The 20,491-nt window shown below is 36.8% G+C and overlaps 1 protein-coding gene across 1 annotated transcript in view; it reads left to right on the top strand.

Moving 5' to 3' along the window:
* Window positions 1-10,939: 10,939 nt before the first annotated feature.
* The window catches only part of HPGDS (hematopoietic prostaglandin D synthase), a 41,568-nt gene continuing 32,016 nt past the window's right edge, over window positions 10,940-20,491 (top strand). The window contains exon 1 of the mRNA XM_044680522.1: window positions 10,940-11,007. The gene's annotated coding sequence lies outside the window, so the exon portion shown is untranslated. The remainder of the gene's footprint in view (window positions 11,008-20,491) is intronic.

Below are 20,491 nucleotides of genomic sequence, written 5' to 3'. Positions count from 1 at the left end.
TTTTGAATAAACACCTAAATCTTCATTTAGGTATCTTAAGAGTTTTTATAGGTTGCATTGACAATGAAGAAGTGCTGATGTTTGAGTAGCAAAAAAGTAACTCTGGTCTTCATTCAGATAAATAAGGGAACTCATTCCACATCTCTCTGAATTTCCTGTTATTGATTAACTCCATTCTCCTTGAAGTTAGACCCTAAGTTGTAAAGAGCCAGAAATAAACAGTTTAATCTGTAAATCCTATCAGATCTAGCTATAGCTGATGATTATAACTAATTGATGACTCCTTTTATTATTAAAAAGTTTTCCTGTATAATAAATCATTTTAATTTAAAGAAAAGGGGAAATATGTGGGAAGCCAGTAAGAGAATAGGTAAAAATCTGAGACTCCTCTTTTGACCCCTTTTGTGATCCTTGTGATTTCTTGTTGAAAAGTATTGTGGCCTTAATGAAGAGCTTTAGGTTCCTAGCGGGCCAGCATTTAAAAGGTTAACACTCCCCCCCCCCCCTTTGGCCAGGAATGTAGCTGCCTGGTATAGCCAAGGCCAAAACCTTAGCAGGGGCAATTCAACCCTGAGAAAATATTCCCTGACTTGACTTTCTGATAAGAACCCAGTCAAAATTCAGCCTTGGCCTTGGTCTGTTCTGAAGCCAATGAGACTTTTTGTGTTTTGATATGACCTAATTTATAACTTCTGAGCATCTGCAAAGTTTCAGGAGGGGGTTCTTTTGTGTGAAATGAGTCTTGAAATATATATAATAAACTCCATGCTCTTGGAGACAGCTGGAAGCATGAGCTAAAAGATGTTCAGTATCCGTTGTTTCCTTATCAACTAAACTGTCCTTATCAGATGATCAGAGATGATAAATAGACTAAGTCCTATCAAATTCTTTTTATTTTCATTCAAAACATTGATTCACCACAGTGCAGAGGATTTCCATCTGCCATAGAGCCACTAAGTTGTTGCTTTTGCCATCCTTACAAAGGCAATCAGTGATGCCAAAACGGCTTTGATAGGAACTAGGGGAGTGTGTTCTCATCATGTCTCCTCTCTCATCTCATCTCATCTCAACTCATCATTGGGGGATAGGGGAAAGGCCCTGTCTCCTTGAAAACAAAACAAAACAAAACAATAATTAGAGGAGTTGGTTAATAAAGGCAATGGCATGGTCTGATTTTTAGTCTAATCAATCTTCTGCCCCTCTGTATTCATTAAATTCATTAAGCAATGATTGACTTGGACTCAGGATTAAGTTCAACTCATATCTCAGACACTAACTAGCTATGTGACCCTGGGCAAGTCGCTTATCTGCTCACTTACTTCATGGGATTGTTGTGTGAAGCATATAACATGTATGAAGTGCTTTGCAAACCTAAAAGCTCTATATAAATATTAGCTATAGTTATAAACACTTAGGGAGTCTCTATTATCATGCTTAGAATTCCAAATGAAACCTTGGAATAAAAAGGAAATCTTCAGTTTCTTCACACTTATTTTCAAGGATCAATAACCCTTGACTTGCTCCAGATGTCTTAGTCCTGGGGATTCTTAACGTTTTGGGTTACATACATAGACCCCTAGGCAGTCTGGTGAAGCCTTTGAGTCCCTTCTCAGAATAATGCTTCTAATTGCAAATATAACAGAGGATTATAAAGTGGGCTAATTTTACTGAAATATATTTATAAAAATTTGTTTTAAATCAAATTCATGGATCTCGGTGAATAAAACAAAGAGAATGAACACAGATTTTCATCTTTGCTTCTTGTCATCCTCTGATATTTGTTTCTTTTTAAAAATATTGTGCCCGACATAAAATGACCAATTCCAATCCTCTCTAAAACCTACAATGATGCTTTAACAATCTCCATATCTATGGAATGATATTAGTGACTTGGATTTCAGAAAAATTCAGCTCTATAGTTCATGTCAACTATTCATCTCACATTTCACCCTGAACAGAGCAGCACAGACAAAGACCAAGTGGGACAGGAGGTAGCATGCTGTCCCCTCACAGAGTGCTGAAAGGTCTGTGTGACAGGTGGAATGTAGCCAGGAAGGAAATAAATCCCATTTACTCAGTCTTTGTTAGCTGGGGGAACAGAATGCAACTAAGCTAGAAAAGCCTGTTAAATGCTCTTTTGTTAACTTCTTTTTACTTCTCCCTAATGAAAATACAAGGTCCTCTTATTAAAATATCTTCTTGGGGTCATTTTTTATTTTTGAACAGGCCTTTCATTTTATTAATGTAGAAAGTTCATCTCCCTATGGAGATCAGTACCTTTTCTGCATTTATAGTCTTTAGAGAGCTGTGGGGGGCAATGAAAAGTTAAACAACTAGTTGAGGGTGACTCAGCCATTATGTTTCAGAGGTAAATCCTGAATCCAGTTCTCTCTGATTCCGAGACCAGTTGTCTATCCACTAGGTTGTACTACTTCACATACAAAGTATGAACTCAAATTCATCTAAAGTAAAAACAAATAAATAAGTAGATAAGTAAACAAATAAATAAGAAACAAATCTAAAACTCAATTCAGAACAAAAATTCGAAGAACCTAGAAAATCATACCTTTAAAAAAATGTTAATTGGAGCAGTTAGGTGGCTCACTGGAGGGAAAGCTAGGTCTGGAGATGTGAGATCCTAGATTCAAACCTGCACCCAGACACTTCCTAGTTGTGTTGACCTTGGGAAAGTCATTTAGCACCCATTGCCCAGCGCTTACCATTCTTCTGCCTTGGAACCAATACTTCATATCAATTCTAAGACAGAAGGCAAAGGCTAGAAAAAAAAATTAATTAAGGAGAAAAAAAGTACTAAAGAAAGGGCATTGTTTCCCACCCAAAATTACAATACTAGCATAACACATCTGGTCTTTCAAACAATTTAATTCTGATATTCATTCTTCCTCTACACCCAAAAAGAAAACCAGTGTTGATAGATAAATATGATACTCAGGAAGGTGATAACTCAATAAATACCATTGACCTATCAGAATTCTTATACATTATGAAGTTCAAGCTTTTTGGAAGAAATTTAATGGATCATCAAAAAAATACAACCTAAATGATAATGATAACCATAAATATTTATGCAGTGTTTCTAGTTTGCAAAACCTTAGATACATTATCTCATTTAAATCCTACACTTATTTACCATATTTTCCAGATCAGGAAACAAAAGAATTAAGTGACTTGTCACATAGTAAGTGACAGAGGCAGAATTTGAACCTAGTCTTCCTGACTCCAGGTTCTTATCCATTATGCCATAAACGTACTAACATTTGTTTGTATTTAATGGAAAATATTCACAAATGCATCCTGGAGCCCAACTTGGATTTAAATCTAAAATAATTCTAAAATATTTTTATGCCAAAATGTCACAAAGTTAAGGAGTTATACAAAATATATGAGTAACTTTCCTTTTAACAACTGATAATCTTAAAACAAAATTTATATAAGTGCTTTGTGGTGAATACACAGTACTTTTTTTTTAACTCTTACCTTCTGTCTTAGAATCAGTACTATGCATTGGTTCCAAGACAGAAGAGTGGTGGGGGTTAAGTAAAATAACCTAAGGTCAGGGTCACTCAGCTAGGAAGTGTTTGAGGCCAGATTTGAATTCAGGACCTCCCGTCTTCAGGCCTGGCTCTTTATCCTTTGAGCTACCTAGTTGCCCCTAAACAGTACTTTAAATAATTTTTTTTATTTTTTTCCGTGGTTACATGATTCTTGTTATCTCCCTCTCCTCTTCTCTCCTCTCTCCCAGAGCTGACAAGCAATTCCACCGGGTCATATGTGTTTTATCACTTGATACCTATTTCCATTTTATTCATTTTTGCAATAGAGTAATCTTTTAAAACTAAAACCCCAAATGCTATATCCATATAAACAAGTGATAAATCATATGTTTTCCTTCTGTGTTTCTACTCCAACAGTTCTTTCCCTGGCTTGCACAGCACTTTAAACAGAAGATAATCAGTGATTCTATATAAGATCCAAGTTTGATAGCTACAAAATGAATGAAAAGCCAACAGGGTCCCTAAAATCCCAGGAGTACCAAATGAAAGAAGACAGCCTCTAAAAACATGCAAAATATGACGTGGGTCACCTACTCTGTCCACAATGTAAATCCAGGTTAATATGCTTTATGACATACGATGAGCATTTATTATTTCCTAAAGGCAGTTTACCATTTGACCTGATTAGCTGAATGTCCCAAGGCAGACATCTTGACCTTTTCTGAATAATTTTTCCTCATTTGTAAGATGGGGAAAGCCAGAAGAGAGGACTGACTGATCTCTAAGGTTCTGTTGAGTTTTAAATATATGGTTCCCCTATAGGTAAGCTTGGTACAATGCTATGTTTCAGAAAAAAGAACAAAGTGTTGTAAAATGTATGATTAGGGGCAGCTAGGTAGCTCAGTGGAGTGAGAGTCAGGCCTAGAGACAGGAGGTCCTAGGTTCAAATCTGGCCTCAGCCACTTCCCAGCTGTGTGACCCTGGGCAAGTCACTTGACCCCCATTGCCCACCCTTACCACTCTTCCACCTACAAGCCAATACACCGAAGTACAAGGGTTTAAAAAAAATGTATGATTAACGTTTTATAATTTTAAATAAAATATGGGCTTCTATGTGTGATCATTCTAAAGAGTTTATTAAAAACTTGTATTCAACAACTCATTTAATTCCTTTTTAAACTGAAAAGGGCTTCTGTGAAAATCACCAAAAAGCACATTAAATATTCCATTTGAGAAAAGCAATATCCTTAGAGGGGAAAAATCTTTAGGGGGAAAAAATCAAGTCCTGTTTTTAATTTGGGTGAGATTCGTATTTATAAATATTCTTACCTCCTCTTTCTCCCTAGTCAAAGCTCCCCTTTGGGACTAATCAGAGTGCCAATGCCCTTTGGCCTGGGATCAACTCAGCTTTGGATGCCCACAATGTGTGAGACCAGATTTTCTTTTCTTAAAGGATTTCATCCTGAGGCTCTAATTCTCAGGTCTTCAGCAAATTGAGGGCAAATGTCCCTGGTATAAATCTCTTAGATTACCACAGAAAATAATTTCTCAAAAAATAACCAGGAATTTTGAAGTAAATATTCTTTATATTACCAATAGAAGTCAAGATAATTTTTTAAACAAAGTTTAAGATATTTGAGGAGATGCCTGGGCTGGGGGGAATCTTTCTAGATTCTTTGATAAATCTAGTACACAACTATGACTCCTCTGTTTTCCCCCAGTGCCCAGTGCCTAGAGTCCAACCCCTTCCCTGCCTTCCTGCTACTGTTGCTGCTTGTGTGGCCACTGACACAGTCTTAGTTCCTCCTCTGTCTCTCAGTGGTGCTAAAATGAACTAGACATTGGGTACAGCCTGAGCACTTGTGGCCTGGGAACCACAACAGCATTAAGTACTTTGTGAATCTCATTCGGGCATCCGAATGTTGTATCAGAAACAGGTAAATGTCTTTGCTTTTTTTTTCTTCCAAGACAGCAGCTTTCCTTGAAAAGTAGCATGATTGCTAAATTCCTTTTGCTTTCAAAATTGTTATATGCTTAATAAATAAATCAAGAAAAGCAAGTGTACCAATCAAGAAATAAAATCTTGAAGGTCTTTAGCATCTAACAAAATAGAATTAAACAAGTAAATAGACTTGCAAGCAAAAAAAAGTCTGTGCTTAGTGTTCTCTTGTAAATAACCTTTTTTTAAAAAAAATATAATGTAGTAAATGTGGATATAGTTCTGATTCTGATGATCTTCTGGTCGTTCCTCACTTCCTATGTCTTTCTGCATTTCCATGGATTCTTAATATTTATCACTTCTATAGCACACAATATTCCATTATGTTTAGATAATGATATTTATTCAGCCATTCTTCTCATTGTTGGGCACATGTGTTGTTCCCAGATGTTTGCTATAGGAAATGAAGTAGCTATATTTAAGCTTTTTAAAATTACATTTTAAGCATAAAGTCCAAACAATGAGTGTCAAAAGACTTTTGAATCTAATGCGGGAGTTCTCAAAAGTCTCCATACAGTTTTAAGTTATTAAAAATGTAAAATTGTACAAAGACTTTTGGGATATCACATCCATGTCTTTAATTTTTGCCCTAACTTTTAGAATCATATCATAAACTGCTTTTTGGACTGTATTACCATAGCTAGCTCAAACTCAATATGTCCAAAAGGTAATTTATCATTATTTTCCAAATCTGTACTTCTCTATTATTTTTATTTTTTTTACTTTTTTTTTTTATTTTAAACCCTTAACTTCTGTGTATTGACTTATAGGTGGAAGAGTGGTAAGGGTAGGCAATGGGGTCAAGAGACTTGCCCAGGGTCACACAGCTGGGAAGTGGCTGAGGTCAGGTTTGAACCTAGGACCTCCCGTCTCTAGGCCTGGCTCTCAATCCACTGAGCTACCCAGCTGCCCCCTCTATTATTTATTTTTTATTTATTTATTTATTTTTTAACATTTATTAATATACATTTTTAACATGGTTACCTGATTCATGCTCCTCTTATCCCTCTATTATTTTTTAAAGTATTTCAAGGTATTTATTTTCCCCACACCTTGGAGCACACATTTCCCTACCATCTCAGTCCCTAAAGTATAGGCTTAATCTTAAAGTGATTGATTCAGAACATTTTCCCCACAATATTCACTTCCTAATGAGGCATAAGCACTGGATGAGTTGCTGTCACTCTCTCAATGTTGCAGTCAATCCTCTGTTGTGACTTGGTTCTTCACTATCTGCAGAATCTTTCATGGGTTTTGTCTCTTTGTCTTTATCCCTTTAAATTTTTTTAATGTGAAAATGTTTACATTGTATTTTGTCCAATTACATGTAAAAACAATTTTTTAAGATTTGTTTCTTTTGGGGGGTTGAGTTTCAAAATCTCTCCTTCCTTCCCCTGCCTCTTCCTTGAGAAGGCAAGCAATTTGATATAGATTATATACGTGCAGACATGCAAAACATGTTTCCATGTTAGCCATGTTGTGAAAGAAAGAACAACCCAAAGAACAAAATGACAAGAAAAATAGAGAAAAAAATGCTTCTGTTTGCATTCAGTTCCACAGTTCTTTCTCTAGAATTGGGTATCACATTTCCTCGTAAGTTCTTTGGAATTGTCTCGGAATGTTTTATTGCTGAGATAGCTAAGTTATTCACAATTGATGATCATTACAATATAACTGTAACTGCAGACTTTGACTTCCACTTACTTCATTTTGCATTGGTTCATGTAAGTCTTTCCAGGTTTTTCTGAAAGCATTCTGCTCATTATTTCTTATTGTACAGTAGCATTCCATCCAAATTATATGACACAACTTGTTTGGCCATTCTGCAATTGATGGATATCTCCTTAATTTCCAATTCTTTGCAGTCACAAAAAGAAGTTATGAATATTTTGTACATATAGGTGATTTTCATGTTAAAAAAATCTCTTTGGGATACAGACCTGGAGCCCTTGGGCATAGTTCTAAATTGCTCTCAGGTATGGTTGGTTCCATTCACAGATGCCACCAGCAAAAAGTTCATCCATCTCCCAATTTTCCCACATCCCCTCCAACATTTATCATTTCCTTTTATTATCCTAATAGCAATCTGGTAGGTATGAGGTAGTACCTGAAAATTGCTTTAAATTGTATTTCTCTAATCAATAGTGATTTTAGAGCATTTTTACATCTGATTATAGATAGTTTTTATTTCTTCTTTTGAAAACTGGGGAATGACTTGTATTCTTACAAATTTCACTTAGTTTTCCATATCTTTGAAAAATGAGGCCATTATCAGGGAAATGTACTATAAAATTTCTCCCCACTTTTCCATTTCTTAGCTGCAGTTTTTGTTTGTGGAAAAAAAAACCTTTTAATTTAATGTAATCAAAATTAGGCTTTTTATATCCTGCAATGCTCTCTATCTCTTGTTTGGTCATAAAGTCTTCCCTTATCCATAGATCTGACAGATAATTTGCTTATGGTATCACCCTCTCTGTCTAAATTGTAAACCCATTTTGATCTTGGCATATGGAGTGAGATGCTTGTCTATATTTAGTTTCTGCCAAAACAATTCCATTTTCTAGTTTTCCCAACAATTTTTGTCAAATAGTGAGTTCTTCTCCCAAGAGCTTGGATCTTTGCATCTATTGAATGCTAGCTAGATTATTCTGGACATTTGTTACTGTGTCTTGTGCTCCTAATCTATCCCTCTGACCCATCACTCTATTTCTTAGTCAACACCAGCTTATTTTGATGATTATTGCTGTGTAATATAGTTTAAGATTTGTACTACTAGGGGGCAGCTGAGTAGCTCAGTGGATTGAGAGTCAGGTCTAGAGATGGAAGGTCCTAGGTTCAAATCCTTCCTCAGATACTTCCCAGCTGTGTGACCCTGGGCAAGTCACTTGACCCCCATTGCCCACCCTTACCACTCTTCTGCCTTGGAGCCAATACACAGAAGTTAAGGGTTTAAAAAAAAAGATCTGTACTACTAGACTATATACCATATTTTTTTTCCTTTGATTCCTTTCTCTTTTTTTTACCTTTTTTTATCTTTTGTTCTTCCAGATGAATTTTGTTATTCTTTTTTCTAACTATATATAATATTTTTGGTAGTTTGATTAGTATAGCACTGAATAAATAAGTTAATTGAGAAAGAATTGTTATTTTTATAACAATTATATTGACTTGGCCTACCCAGGAACAATAAAAACTTTCCAGTTGTTTAGATCTGACTTCATTTGTGTGGAAAGTATTTTTTAATTAGATTCTTATAGTTCCTGGGTTTGTCTTAGCAAGCAGTCTCCCAATTATTTTTTATTGCCTGCAGTTATTTTAAATAGAATTTTTCTTTTTATCTCTTCCTACTGNGAATTAAGAGGGATGAGAAAAGGCTTCTCTGTAGAAGGTGGAGATGTTAGTTGACACTTACAGGAAACCTAGGAAGCTGAGAAGTAGAAGTGAGGAGAGAGAGAATTCCAGGCATGTGTGTTGTTTGTTATTCATCTTTCATTTTCAACTTGTGCCAGATTTGGATTTAAGTGAGGCAGAATTGTAAATAGGTGACAAGTGAAAATAGAGTGAGGAGATAGTATAAGGAATAGCCAGGAGACTAGTGTCACTGGATTTTAGGGTTGAAGGGGTAGGAGGAAAGGGGCAAAGTGTGAGACTAGAAAGGGATGAAATGCCCAAGTTATTGAGAGCTCTGAAAACCAAACAAAATTTCCTATTTTATTCTGAAAGCAATCAAGAGCCATTGGCATTGATTGAATATGGGGTGGCATGCTTGGACCTGAGTTTTGTTTTTTGTTACTCTATGTATATATATATAATATAACATGTAATATAGTAATAATATATATGGTCTGTTATAAATATGTAATAAATTATATAAATGTGAATATCCAAAAGAAACAAATTCTCACATGATCTATGTCCAAAAATCTGTCTCATTCTTTTTTCCCTCCTGTCATACTTCTAGGGCAAGTCACTTAACCCTATTTGCCTCCGGTTCCTCATCTGTAAAATGATCAAAATCACTCCATTATCCTTGCTGATAAAATCCCAAATGGCATCATGAAGAGCCAGGCACAAATGAAAATGTCTGAGCTTCAGGAAGATAAAATTTTCACAACTGAATGGAGGATATGCTAGAGGGGAGAGAAACCTGAGTAAGAGAGACCAGCAGACTATATTGCAATAGTCCAGGAATGAAGAAATGAGGGTCCAGACCAAAATGGTTGCAGCATCAGAGGAGAAAAGGGGGCATGTGAAAGAGATATTTTGAAGGTAGAAATGACAATAGTTGCAACTAATTGTTTATGAAAGGGTGAAAGAGAATAAGGGGTCAAAGATGATACCCAGATTGCCAACTTGGATGACTGGGAGGACTTTCCACAGTGATAGTGATAGGAAAATTAGAAAGAAGTAAGGGTTTGGGGGTGGGGGAGATAACAAGTTCCATTTTATATATGTTGAGTTTAAAGTGTCTATGGCACATCCAGCTTGAGATGGAGATGCTAGGCTGGGAGTCAGGTTCCTTCCAATCCTGAGATTCCATGATTCTATAAAATTTAGTGTTACGATGTGCAAGTTAAAGTAATTTACCTTTAATATTGTTATACATCCTTATATTTCAGAGATAGAATGTTTGTTTTACAAATTAGATTTCCCCAAGATGAAAATTGCTATATTTAAAGTAACTTTCATTCCCTATATGCATTAATTAATTTATTATATATGCACATGTAATATATAATAGTCAATAAAAAATCATTAATTAAAAATAATTAAATACAAAAGCACTTTGAGAAATTAAACCACTATAGGAATATGATGTTTTGTAGTTTATTATTGGTAATATTATTCTGATTATCATAAACTGGAGGCAAATATCTTTTTCCCTGAAATTGAAAGCATGTTTACAGTTATGCTTTTCCATCAACTGTAGCCAAAAAAAAAAAAGTTAAGGGACTTAACTAAGGGACTAGTGAGTGTCTGAGGGAAGATTTAAATATAGGTTTCCTGACTCCCAGTTCAGTTCACCATCCCTATGCCAAATTGCTCTTGTAACTATTAAAAATGTAAAAGGTCTGAAAAAACACATTAATATGTTTATGTTGTAAATATGTATGTATGTATGTAATGCAAATTTTCAATAATGGAAATAAGGAATTTTACTGAACAGATATTTTCTATAAGAATTTAGCAGCTTAAGAATTAAAATAGGAATGACTGACAACATAGTAATACATACTCGTATACACCCATCAACTTTGGATATCAATTTAGTACTAATAAGTTTCTTCTATGTCTATGCAAAGGTCCTAGAAAGTACCCCAAGTAAGAGGAAGTCTCCTCCGCATAGCTGTCGCTATCAGCCACACTATCTTTATTTAAGGAAATGAAAAGATAGAGGTGGAAGTAGTCTGCCCTCTCAGTGGCTTTCACTACCACTTATTTGCAGGATCTAAAGTGCAGGAGACAATCATCTAGAGAGAAGACACAACAAAAGTAAGTAATATTCATAGGCTATAGGTTAAAAAAAAAGAGGAACAAAACATGTTTCTTGGTCTTTATTTTGTGTCTTCTCTCTTTTTAGTCCTATCTTGTTTTATCTGTGCTTATTCAGTCTTTTTGTAACATTCTTGAAATATATTGTTGAACTTCTCTGTCCTCTTGTGTCACAATTTTCATTCAGCCTAGCTGTGTCCTGACCTTTTCCATATCGTTGCATAAACAAAATTTGTTGATCATTTCTGGGAGAAAGGTTTACAACAAGACTAAATGTTGATACTTTCCCTCAAGTGGACATTCATTTAAAATTTTTGTTGTTTTTCAGTAGCCTCAGTTGTGACCTTATTTAGGATTTTCTTCTTAGCAAAGATACTGGAGCGGTTTTCCATTCTTTTTCCTGATCGTTTTACAGATGAGGAAACTAAGGCAAATAGGGTAAAGAGACTTGTCCAAGGTCATATAGCTAGTAAATACCTGAGGCTAGATTTGAACCCAGGTCTTTCTGACTCCAAGTCCTACAGTCTATCCACTGCTAAAATTCATAGTAATCGTTTTTTGGAAACTTTGTAGTAAAGAAGAGATTCTATTTTGTTTGGTTATTTGAAACATCTAACAAAAATTTATCTAGTATTTCCCCTTTGATGGTTTGGTATACATTATTGAAAACTATTGCAATCCATTGGCTCCTGTTTCATTTCTTTTTTAAGCTCTTGCAATAGTTCATATATTTAGGAGGTCTATGTTAAGAATATGCCTAAGCATTTCCCCACAAATTTTATTTTACTACTTTCAGGTTATTTTGAGGAAAACTACTGTGCAACTAGATTGCCTTTCAGTCACATCTAGTGAGTTAATGCCAGAAATAATAATAGCTAACACTTATATGGTGCTTACTGCTCTGCAATTTTTATTTTATTTGATCCTTCCAACAACCCTGGAATGTAGTTGAGGAAACTGAGACAAATAGAAGTAACTTGACCTGGATCCCATAGCTAGTAAGTGCCTGAGGTCAGATTTAAACTCAGGACTTCCTAAAACCACCCTATGTTGCCCTAAATGGAAGGAAATTCCATTTGAATTCCAGAAATAGAATTAATTTGCTTGTTTTTCTAGTCATCTACAGGGCACAGCTGGTTCAAAGCAAAAACATTTAATGAATGATAAAAACAAATGCATAAAGTCATAATAGAACATTAAACCTCCTGTCCATAAATCTGGGATAAACACATTATCAGTACATGAGGCATACAGTGCATATTTAGGTAAAAGCATGGAGAGTGAATACAATTATCCAACCCCCAGTATCTTCTGGTGCTATTTTCCCTCTGGGTATGGCATTTCTGTTGGCTGTATCCCAGAGTGGTTAGTTATGCCCGGTAAGCACCTAGACTTTAGCGAGTGTTGCCCCATTGAGGTCCAGTGGATTCATATTGGTTACCAGGTATGTAATCTTCTGGATATTGGTCCCTGCTACCAACTTCTGGGCTTCTCCTTCGGATTCTTGGTTCATTGTCTCGCCATTCTACCGAGGTCTAGTGGCTCCGATCTCTTCTAACTAAGGACAGACTTACAGCTCTTCAGTCCTAGCTCCAAACACAGCCAACAAACACAAAATAGAATGCTCCTCTGCTAATATTAAACCTTTTTTTTATTTTCCAGACCCCAATGTGTGGGCAGAGATCATAATCCTCTGTTACAGACAACTGTCTTAGATATTCCCAAGATCCTCTCTGACTTAGCATGTAAATGAATTTGGGGCAAAACAAAAGCTAAGCTACTGAGACGAGTATTGGCCTCCCTTCTCTATCCTCTCTCAGGCAGCTTCCTTTGCAGCCTTTATAATAAATCTTGGCCAGGACAATTCTGAGGGACCTACGAAAAAGAATCTAGAGAGAGGACTGTTGGAGTAGAAATGTAGAAGAAAACATGATTTATCACTTGTTTATTTGGGCCTATGATTTGGGGAGTTGTTTTTATAAGATTACTCTCTTACAAATAAGAATAATATGGAGGTGGGTTTTGAGAGATCATACAGTGCAATTGCTTGTCAACTCCAGGAGTGGGGAGGGAAGAGGGGGAGGAGACAACATGAATCATGTAACCTTAGAAAACTTAAGTGTACATTTGTTACTGGTCTAGCAGCAAAACTGCAGAAAAAAATCTGATTCCCTAGACAATAGGTAACTCCTATTTTTATTGATGAGTAGGAATTTTCTCTCTAAACTGATAATTTGATCAGAACCGATCAAATCTCAACTGATCTCAAGCATGGGGAGAAATCTATAGTCAGCTATCTGAATACACAGAAAAATAGTAAGTGATGCTTTGCTACTTGCTCTGATCAAGTCCCATTTATAGAAAGTCAGCCATTGCTAGAGGTGAAATGGATCTTGGAGACGATTCCATCCAATCCTCTCATCTTATAAATATGGATACTCTAACCCAAAGGGGTTCTACATTCATAGAAACCAAGCTAGAAAACATCTCAGAGGTCATAACTATCAGATTCTACATATGGGAAAATAAGACTTCCCCAAAGTCACACAGAGTATCAAAAGTGTGATTTGAATCTGAAGCCAGTAATATTTCTTTTTTTTTTCAAACCCTTACCTTCCATTTTGGAATCAATACTGTGACTTGCCCAGGGTCATACATAGCTTGGAAGTATTTGAGGCCATATTGGAACCCAGAATCTCCCATCTCCAAGCCAATGATCTTTCCACTCATTAGTAGACCTTAAAATTCCAGCTCCAGTTTATTTTACTCTGCACCACTTGTATTAGACCTTTGGCAGAAAATAGGACCAATCATTATGCCTACCTATTGGGGAACAGGGTTTGAAATACTATAGAATATGTAGATAGGTCCAAAGCATTTTGATATATGCAACTACACAGATATCATGTCTTTATATCATTGATAAGGTAAGCATTAGTGTGGAAGAACAATTTTCAACTCTATAAATTATATTTATTTTAACATTTCAAAATAACAAGTTTATTACAGTCCAGGAAACTTGAAAATAAATGAAACTGGCTTTGAATTTCTTACTGGTCAGTAAAAACATCTGAGTCTTTTGCCAGTGCAATGTGTATAGGGAGTCAGATTTATTTTTTCCCTGGGATTTTGCTGCTAGCCAAGATTTATTATAAAGGCAATGAAGGGAGCTGCCTTAGGGAGACAGATAGAGAAGGGAGACCAATACTTGTCTCAGTAGCTTAGCTTTTGTTTTTCCCAAAATTTATTTACATGCTAAGTCAAGGAGGATTTTGGGACAGTTGACTGCAACAGAGAAGTATGATTTCTGCCCACGCATTTCAGCTTGTTTCCCAATTCTTGCATTTTGTAGGAAAAAGACAAAGTTATTTAATCAATCAATTATGTAGCATTTATTAAGCATCTACTGGGGTCCTGGGTGGAGTGGGGATAGAGTGCTGGGCTTGGAGTTAGGAGGAACTAAGTTCAAATTCAGCCTCAGATCCTTTACTTCCCAGCTGTGTGACCCTAGGCAAGTCATTTCACTCAGTTTGTCTCAGTTCTTCATCTATAATATGAGCTAGAAAGGAAATGGAAAACTAGTAGCTTTGCCCAGAAAATTCCAAATGAGGGTAAGAAGAGTCAACTAAAATTAATGAGCTATACAACAACAGGTACTTATTATGTGCCAGATACAATATTAAACCCTAGGATACAGATAAAAAAAAGAAACAATCTCTGCCCCCAAGAAGATTCCATTCTTTTGTGGTAACACATAAGGTAAGTACAGACTATATGCAATCATCAGACCCTTTCCATATATATCTAAATCAAGGCATTTAAGTTTTGGAATTAAACTGTCAAAAGGTTAATCCATTTCTTCCTATTTATGTATTTTTCCAAAAGTATCAGAATAAATCCAGCCTTTTCTTATGACTTTCAGTGTCGTGCTCTTCCCAATAATGCTCTCTTGCCTTTCAGTGAGAGAAAGAATGAGCACACATCACAGGCAGAAAAAAGAAATGGGAAAAACTGATCCAACGTACAATTTTATCTCAAAGCAGTATATGAAAGCTTTAGCTCATGTGATGGCAATATTTCCACCAACCCTAGAGTTTCCTCTGTTCCAAAGCCTGTCTACTTCCCAAATGCTTGCTACTCATTAACCCAAGGAAAGAGGGGACATTTCCTCTATTTTCTAATGTGATTCTAAATGTAAATTTGAACATGGACAACGTTCTGTTGAATATGCAGCTGCAAAAAATCTCATTCTAAGTGGAAAGATTCATCTGGTTAATTTTAGAGGCAAAGGTCTTCCAGCACATGCAAGTGATTTCACTTCTCTTTTTTTTTTAATCTTGTGTGGCATCTTGGAGAGTTTCATGTGTACTTCCTGCCTCAGTGAATATCACAAACAAGATAGAACTCCAAATGTAGCATGTATTCAAAAAGGCAGTGTTGATAAAATGAGAAATTCAATAACAAAGAATGAACTTGTCATTTCTTTGGAATTGGAAACTCCCATGTCAGCATCTTCTCTGTAATTTATAGTCTTATATGCCTAGAGCTCCAAGAGCTGAAGTGACCTGCCTATCTGACCTGCCCTTGGTCAGTATACATCTGAGCTGTGATTTGAACCCCAGTCTCTGTGGCTTCAAGATTGGTTATCTGGCCACTACCCATGAGGCCACTTAGCAACTGAACAAATATTTAACAAATACCTCCTCTACAATAGGTGCCTGGGATACAACAGTCTTTTCTCTTTAAAAAAATGATACAGTGACTTTATGGAATTTACACTCTCCTGGGTGTGAATGGGATGGTAGGGATGAGGAACATGGGTATAGATACATAGGGAAGCATAACAAGAGGCAGGGTTTGGAGAAAAGAGAGGTCCAAATAAAAAGCATTTTGAGGAGAGAGAAAGGGAATGCTTTCAACCAGTGGGCATCAGGGAAGTCTTAATGTAGGAAGGAACCCCGAGCTGAGCTTGGAGAGAAGGGCAGGATTATGAAAGAAAGAAAGAAATTAAAAGGGATTACATTCTAAACAAAAGAAATGTCCTCCCAGACAGGAGGCAGTATGTTGAGATTCAGAAACAGTTAATAGTCTAATATGAGTGGAATGTAGGGATACATATTGGGAAGTAATATGAAAAAAGGCTAGAAGGGTAGACTGGAGCCAAATAGTGATGGGCCTTTGATGCCAGGTTGAGGAATTAAAGATGCCAGGGTACTTTATCTTAATGATAATGGGAAGAAACTGAACATGAACCTAAAGCCTAGAAAGATACTTTGACTAAAATATGGAGGGAACATTGAAAGGTAAAGAAAAGATGGTGGGCAAAGAGTTCTAAGTTAGAAAACTATTATACTAGTCAAGGAAAGAGGTAATGGGATGCTGAACTAGTGATGGAAACAAAACAAATAAAGGAAACATAAATATATAAGAGTGGTGGTAAACCTAGCAGTATTTGGCAACCGATTGGACATGGAAGAAGAAAGAGCACAAGGGGACAAAAATAGGAAGGTGGAAGCAAAGAAATAAGCATTGATTAGTCAGCCAATAAACAAGCATTTATTAAACACCTACTATGTGCCAGGCACTATACAAAAGACTGGGGATTTTAAAAAAGGCCAAAAAAGGCCCTTCAAAATCCTACAGTCTACACCAGGCAATGTACATTTTACAAATATTCTCTCATTACATCCTTACAACAACCTTGTGAGTTTGTGCATACAGAAGTTAAATGACTCACTGAGGGCTACCCAATAAATATATGAGGCTGTATTTGAACTCAAATCTTCCAGACTCTGGACCCAACACTCTATCCACTATACCACCTCTAGGCACATCTGCTTGCAGGCAAATGACTGAAACTTCCAGTCTGGATGACTGGGAAGATATATCAATAAAAGGAGGTGGTTTTAATTAGTTTAATTTAATTATTTAATAAGTCTTTACTATGTATTATGCACTTGTTAAGTACTGAGGCAAAAGGCAAAAACAGATCCTGCCCTCAAGAAGATCACATTCTCGGGGGCAGCTGGGTAGTTCAGTGGATTGAGAGCCAGGCCTAGAGACGGGAAGTCCTAGGTTCAAATCGAGCCTCAGACACTTCCCAGCTGTGTGACCCTGGGCAAGTCACTTGACCTCCATTGCTCACCCTTACCACTCTTCCACCTAGGAGACAATACACAGAAGTTAAGGGTTTAAAAAAAAAAAGTTCACATTCTCGTGGGAAGGCACAACTTGCAAATAATTGTGTACATTCAAGAATTATACAACGTAAATGGGGCATGATCCTGGGAGAAAGACATTAGCAGTGGGAAAAGGAGGTAAAGAGAACCCAAGAAATGTCTTTTTCATGAGGTGGGATTTGATCTTAGTCTTGAGGAAAGTCAAGAGAAGTCAGAAGTTGGAAGAGAAGAGGGATAGTGTGCCAAGCATCAGAGACAGTTTGTGAAAATGCATAAGATTATTAGATGGCAAGAAGACCAGTATCATTGAATACTATCACAAGAATATGTGAAGTATAGTAAGAATAAGTAAAAGAAAGTAAAATGTAAGAAGACTGGAAAGGTAGGAAGGGATCAGGTTGTGAAGAGCTTTAAAAGTCAAGCAGGTGGATAACTAGAGGGCTCGGCGGGTAGAGTCAGGTCTGGAGATGGGAGGTCCTGGGCTCAAATCTGGCCTCAGACAAGTCACTCAACCCCTCATTGCCTAATCCTGACCACTCTTTTGCCTTGGAACCAGTACCTGTATTGATTCTAAACCGAATGCAAAGGTTAAAAAAAATGCCAAGCAGAGGATTTTATATTTGGTCCTTGAGGCAACAGGGAGACACAGATTTTATTGAATAGAAAAGTGAGAAGGTCAAACCTGCACTTTAGGATAGTCACTTTAGCAGTTGAGTGGCAAGAGATTTGAGGCTGAAGACCCATCAATAAGCTAGGGCAATAGTTGAGCCATGAGGTGGTGAGGGGCTGCACCAGGCTAGTGGCAATGACAGAGAGGAGAAGGGAATGTATTTAAGAATTGTTGGGGAGATAAAGTTGTCAGGTTTGGGCAATAGGCTGGATTATGAGGAGTGAGAGTGAAGAGTCAAGATTGGCATCAAGATTACAAGCCTGGGATAATAATTTGCAGAATGATGGTGCTCTTGAGAGTAACAGGAAATTTTGGAAGAGAAAAGTTAAAGGGGAAAGATAATGAGTTCAGTATTTGATATGAAATTTGAGTTTAAGATATCTACAATACAAAATGTCAAATAGGCAGTGTATTCAAGATCAGAGGTCCACAAAGAGTTTAGGGCTGGATAAACTGACTTGAAAACAATCTGCATTGAAATGATAAGTGAACTCATGAGAGCTGATGAGATCACCAAGTTAGATAGTATAGAGAAAGAAAAAAAAATGGCCCAGACCAAAGACATCTCTACAATTGATGCCTCCACTTCTCTTCTCAGCTTCTTAAACTCTCCCACGGAAAGGAAAGATATAGGACAATAGCTAGTGGTTGTTGTCAGATCGAGTGAGAATTTTTTTTTATTTCTTTTTGCTAATTCCCAGGCATCTTACCCCATCTATCCTCCCAGCACCACAGAAGGCATAAACCAACAAAAAAATGTTTGTAGAGTATTTTGTGTTTCTGTTCATCAGTTCTCTCTCCAGAAGTGGACATTCACAATTTTTTCTTCAACTATTAATTCTATAGCTGTATATAATATTCTCCCAGTTCTACTCATATAGCTCTTCATTATCTCATGTAGTTCTTTCCAAGTTAAAAAAAAAAACAACTAACCTGCTCACCATTTCTTATGGCACAGTAGTATTCCATCACGTTCATATGCCACAATTTGTTCAGCCATTTCCCAATTGATGAACATCCCTTCAGTGTCTAGCACCATAAAGAGAGCTGCTATAAATACTTTGAAACATAAAGGTTCTTTTCCCTTTTCCTTGATCCAAGAGAGAAGTTTTTATTTTTATTTTTAATAGAGTATATATATATATATATATATATATATATATTTTAAATTTTAAACCCTTAACTTCTGTGTATTGACTTATACGTGGAAGATTGGTAAGGGTAGGCAATGGGGGTCAAGTGACTTGCCCAGGGTCACACAGCTGGGAAGTGTCCGAGGCCGGATTTGAACCTAGGACCTCTTGTCTCTAGGCCTGGCTCTCAATCCACTGAGCTACCCAGCTGCCCCTGAGTATATATATTTTTTAATTAACAATTTTATTTTTAAAATTTTTCCCATGGTTCCATGGTTCATGTTGTCTCCCTCCCCTCTTACCTCCCCCTTCCTGGAGTTGACAAGCAATCCCACTTATACATATATTATTACCAAGTGTGTGTTTTAAAATTTTGTTCTCTGGGGACTTCATTTCCCAGCATTCTTTACTCTTCCCAGGGTTCCCTTGTCTTGGCGTCCCTGTGTTCTGCCCTAGCCTGGGTTTGTTTATGAATTTGCTGAAACCCACCCTGCGGGGTTTTTCTTTGGCTCCAGTCGGGCAGGCTTCTGTGTCTCTGGCTCTTTGCTCTGCTCCCTCGGCTGAAGAAACCCTTTTTTCTCTCACTTTGGTTGTTATTAAATCCTCTAAAATGTAAAATACTTGGAGTATTCCCTTTTAGTTTTACACAAGAGAGAAGTTTTAAAAGGATGCTTGCAGATAGTGGGAAGCAACACACTGATAGGAAAAGACTGAAGATTAGTGAGAGAAAGGGAATGACAGAGGGAGCAATCTCCTAGAGAAGATGGAGGGAAAGGCACCGAAGGTACAGGGAGAGGGGCTTGCCTTGGCAAGGAGAAGGGCTGCCCGCTTCTTTGTGTGAAAAAGGAGTGAAGATGGCGGGGAACAAAGTTAATTGAGATGAGATGAAGCAAAAGGGAAAACTGGAAACTTTAGATAAATGGGCTCAGTTTTTTCTGTGAAGCATGAGGCAAAGTTCTCAGCTGATAGGCTAGTGGAGAGAGATGCCATGAGAGGCATGAGGATGGCTAAAAATATTGGAATGTTTTTTTCATATTCCATATTTCCAAATTTCCATATTTTAACAAAAATATTGAAATAGCTCAACAGAAGGGGATTATGAATTGATTAGTGTAGTATAAAAGGATTTTGCCTTGCTGCAGCGATAGCTCAGTTGAGATTATGTGACATAAATTTGTAATGAATCCAATCAGTATGGTTCTGTGATTTTCTCCAGCCTGATTCAATGGCTAGTATTCACTAGCATTGGTATTGAAATGAATACATCCATCTAAACACGTCCTAAGGGCCTTATCAACCACAGTGCCCTTAACCCATATGATATTTTAATGACTTCATAACATTTCTACAGTTTTGTTTTAAAATGTCTAAATCAGGGGGGCAGCTGGGTAGCTCAGTGGATTGAGAGCCAGGCCTAGAGTTGGGAGGTCCTAGGTTCAAATCCGGCCTCAGACACTTCCCAGCTGTGTGACCCTGGGCAAGTCACTTGACCCCCATTGCCT

Source organism: Gracilinanus agilis, chromosome 6, assembly GCF_016433145.1.
Source record: "Gracilinanus agilis isolate LMUSP501 chromosome 6, AgileGrace, whole genome shotgun sequence".
Taxonomy (NCBI): Eukaryota; Metazoa; Chordata; class Mammalia; order Didelphimorphia; family Didelphidae; genus Gracilinanus; species Gracilinanus agilis.
The sequence above is the reverse complement of the archived record's forward strand: the minus strand, read 5'-3'. Positions and strand labels throughout refer to the sequence as shown.